Source organism: Belonocnema kinseyi, chromosome 4 (assembly GCF_010883055.1).
Source record: "Belonocnema kinseyi isolate 2016_QV_RU_SX_M_011 chromosome 4, B_treatae_v1, whole genome shotgun sequence".
NCBI lineage: Eukaryota > Metazoa > Arthropoda > Insecta > Hymenoptera > Cynipidae > Belonocnema > Belonocnema kinseyi.
This window is the reverse complement of record NC_046660.1, coordinates 101,420,592-101,425,222: the sequence shown is the minus strand read 5'-3', so window position 1 is coordinate 101,425,222 and position 4,631 is coordinate 101,420,592. Positions and strand designations below refer to the sequence as shown.

General features: G+C 32.7%; 1 protein-coding gene across 5 annotated transcripts in view; it reads left to right on the top strand.

Moving 5' to 3' along the window:
- LOC117170663 (myc box-dependent-interacting protein 1) overlaps positions 1 to 4,631 on the top strand; it is a 109,709-nt gene that overhangs the window by 77,489 nt on the left and 27,589 nt on the right. The window lies entirely within an intron of this gene.

Here is a 4,631-nt window from a genome sequence, read left to right as displayed (position 1 = left end):
GTATTATTTTAATTTATAATACCAGGGAAAGTTTAACGCTGCTAAGTCCATCACCAGTTCCATTATATTATTACATGCGCAAGTAGCGCCATCAATTTTTTCACGCGCTGGTTATTAAATTGATCTATCAACCCACATACATAACAAAAATAATTTACTCAATCGTTTGTAAATTGTTTCTCTAGAAAGTTTGTTAGTCAAGTCCATTAGGCTAGCTCTTTCACAATCGAATTTCGGCATTCTTCATAGCTTCTATTATAAAATTAGGTTTATTGGATTTAGCACCAGCCTTCCCCGATTCAATTGTGAAAATTTTTCATTATTTTTATACAATAATCTTGAGTGAAACTAAAATAAACATTTTTTCCATTCATACATTCTATTTTGCAATATATGAATGTAAAGAATTTGAAAATTCCATGCTGCATAAATTTGTTTGAACTAATTCAAAAATGTGGGAAAAGATTGCAAGCCGTTAATATAATAAAAAATGTACTTAAAGAGATAGTTTTAAGAAAAAAAGGGGGTTTTCCTGTTGTTGAAGTTGTGGCTCTTCTGTAAGGCTTACAGGCTTATTTAAAAGCTCATGTGGTCCTTATGTTAGGAAAAACAACAGAATGTTCTATTGAATGTCACTTTTTTTTTATTCTTTTCTAAACTATACCGAAGTGGCTGCTTTGCAGAAGGAAGTATAAAAAGTAATAAAACCTTATTTCGTCCTGATGTTCTGAAAAATAGAATAGGTTGTTGAAAATAAACTGTTGAATATCACTGTAGCTATTTTTTTTTTTTATGTAAAATGTGAAATTCAATGTAAAACATGAAGAATTTGAAGATTGTTTCTACAATAGCGTTTTCATAAATTACAATATACCCTTTTCACCTTGTGCATTGTATGTTACTTTTCAGTGTATGTTTTTAATATGAGAAATGTGAAAAAGAACTTTGTATTAAATTTCGCGTAATCTCAAATTTTGTTCAAAACAGAAAGTTTTAAGTTATAAAAATTTTGAGGTTTAAACTTTGTTAACTTTAGAATGTAAAGGAATAAGAAGCACGTTTTCTGAAATAATGTCAGATCATGTAATATTTTGAATGGCAGCTTTGGCTGCAACATGTCTCTTGTATTATATTCTTTTTAATTATATTTTTACTTCTTAGTTTGCCATATATTGCCTTATCATTCAGCACATTTTTGCAATAAACTACTTTAAATTTCTGCAAGCACATCTATGTTCGGCTTGCAATTCCAAACATCTTGACAAATAAAACCTGTAGGCAGCTTGAAAAACAAAGCAGAATCATGCGAGCCCGGGAAGAACGATCGAAATCCAGCGGTAGAATAAGGCAGAAAATATGTTTTGACCACTGGACCCCTTGTAGATAACATATAAATAGCTTTTAACTGTCATATAACGTTCAATTTTGATTCAAATGTTACAAAACTAACTTGTATTATTTTTCTGTAGTAAATGAACAAAAAACATTTTACAGTTTAAAAAAATATTGAAAGTTGCAAAAATAAGAACGATTTTCCTTCGTCGTGTAAAATTTCTAAAATGTAGTTAAACAGGTTTATACCGCTGCTCCTTTAGTTGATTTGCATTTGTTTGCTATAACTTCACACGCGGAACAAGTTAAAATAAAGTGATATTAAAAATTGAAGATAGAACCTCATGGTGTTAGGATCACGGTTTATTAGTAAAACTCAATTAATTTAAAATAAGGGAGAGAATTTGGCTTCTTCTATTTCCCAAGCTATTGAATTAAAATTAAACAGATTTAATTTCTTGTATTGTCTAAACTTAAGTACTTGTAAGGCAATCTAATTTATGGTGAATCTTTAGATACTTTTAATGTTATTCAATTCAAATTTGGGAAATTTTAACCTCTGACATCCAATTTCGAGTCATTTTATTGGCGATTCACTTAGTATCTAAACGACGGTTTCATTTTCGAAAAAAATAAAACATGTTGAAAATATATAAAATTGAATTGTACTTTTTCTTTCGATAAAATCGGGAAGCTTTCAATTACCTTAAATATTAAAATCTGTCTTTTATGAAAATTGACCCTGTTCGAAACTGTAAAAATGTTGGCAATCTACCTACGAGAGTTGTTTCCTCTACATAAAATATAGTATAATCCAAATATTTTTTATTGAGTTAAATATTACTTTTCAAATTTTATTATATGTTTTTCATTTAAAATTGTTGGTTCTGCATACCATAGAACATTTCTTATTGCCATTACTTTACTTGATGCGAAATTATTTAATTCAAGAAGAAGAAACAGACACGAAGAAAAGTTTGCAGTGACAAATGAGTAATTATAATTCTTGTCACTTAATAATAGTATCATTGGGACGGATGTGGAATAAAATTGCATCCATTTTAACACGAGATGAGTATTTATAAAGCGGGACGTTAAGATTAACGTGGCCGCATGAAACGCGAGTCACTCGGCATAAAAAGGTGTACTTTGTACAACCTTGCGTCACCATGACCCTTTTTACAGAGAAACTTTTATGCACACGTAAGGTTGAATAATTTGACTATATATGCGCATATCTTTTCATCTATATGTTAATATTATTCTAAAAAGTTATAAGAAGACTAGTCCAGAATCCACATATTTAATATATATTGTTTAGCGTTTAATACGTGCCTTGAGTGCAGGCCAATGCCTCTTCGCATACATCATTTAAAGAAAATGAGTTCGCGTGCAAAATAACGTTCACACGATTCGCATTGACGCGTGAATAGCGCGAGGTCGTTTTTGACCGGTTGTCTCGGTTTATGTTGCCTTGAAATTTACGAGAAAAACACGATATTTTCAGTGTCATTTGTCGTTCACCTCATTTCTAATCATGCCATTAATCTACATTGTTATACAAATTTCGGTAGGAATTTTCAGAGTCGCGTCACTAAAGCTGTATCCAGAAACTGTTAACAAATTTTCCTGAACAGGAAAAGAAATTTCAACAACGGTAACTGCATAAAGCTTTATTCACATGTTTCAGAAAATTATGTTATAATTTAGTAATTTTCAGTTACTGCAACTGAAAATTTCACGGGAATAACAAATTTTTCGGTTCAATAATATTTTAATATAAAGTACGTAGTCTATTTGTCCAGACAATATAAATAGTAAGAAAATATAAGTGAAGTTAATATAAACACATTTGATTCATTGAGTAATGAGCATATGTTATATAACCTAGATAGAGACGTAGTCATTTATATATAAACTTCTCGCGCATATAATCTTATTATGATTTATAAGAGGGCGTTAGTTGACGTTAAAAAAATATAACGTCTTTAGAGGGGGCGGGGTGTCAACTCAAGCATATTACGCCAATTCTAAACTTATACACGCCACTGATAAAGCGTTATAATGGGGGGGGGGGGGGGGTGTTAAGAAAAAGCGTTACGTATTTTTCGAACGACCCCTAAACAACATACTTACAATTCTATTGAGGCCTGAATTAATTTTAATTTACGCAGCTGCAGCTATGCTAGTCACATGCGGCCCTGCTTTACCTTTTTTGAAGTTTATTTAAGCATTTAAGGGTATGTGATGCTTCGTCATGTGGTCAATCGGGTTGAGTTCCCCTGGTTTTTTTCCATAAAAATGAAAATTTTTTTAAACTGAATTCGGAGATGCTATAAAATATCATAACGGACGTCCCCGGACTCTCTTTTGAGGGATAATAATTTAAAAAATGTATTGTGCTAAATAGAAATTTTATGCATGTGCACTATTTTGAGGTTAGGATCGTTTTTTCAGCTGTCTTTCCGATAATGTAGGTGATGTAGGTCTCTCTCGCACCGATGCTGCCGGTAACACTCATGGACATAGGAAACACGGGACTAGGCATGCCATCCCAACGTGGCGAGCGGGGTTGAATCCACGGGAGGGGGGAGAATTCCATGAGTGGGGAGAGCCGCCATCTTACGATGTGCCATTTGATTATGCGCGCGAGCATTTTTGCCGACAAACGGTGCATGAAAATATAAACATGTGAACGCTGCCATGTTTGTCGCGGTACATCAAAAGGTGGCGGACCTCCCCCCTCATTGCATCAACCCCGCAATGGCATGCCTAGTCCCTTGTTTCCTATGTCCATGTAACACACATTACCTCGAAATACACACAATCAAATTCAGAAAAATTAAAATTCTTTTTAATCAGTCTACAAAAAAAGTGTGCGGGGATGTACGTTAGCATCTTATTCCTTACAGTTTGAAGAGAAAATCTTTATTATTGTAGGGAAAAAGCCGAGGGAGTCTAAAACTGACAAAATCGATATTAATTCCTAAGCACCACACAAATTAATCAAATTTATCAAAATTAACATTTTTTGAATTAAGGGCATGGGAATCTTAGAAAATTGTCGATTTTACCAGTTTTAGATTCCCCAGGCTTTTTTCTAGAATAATAAATATTTTGCCTTAAAAATTTCGGAAATGATAGCGAACATGCTAATGGACGTCCCCACACACTTTTTTGTGGGTTAATTAAAAAAAGTTTTAAGGGCATGCGACACAGTGGGATTCCTACATTACCAACCTCTTTTTTCCATTGAACAAAATTTTTTTGTGAACCATAGAACTTTTTTGGTAAATGAA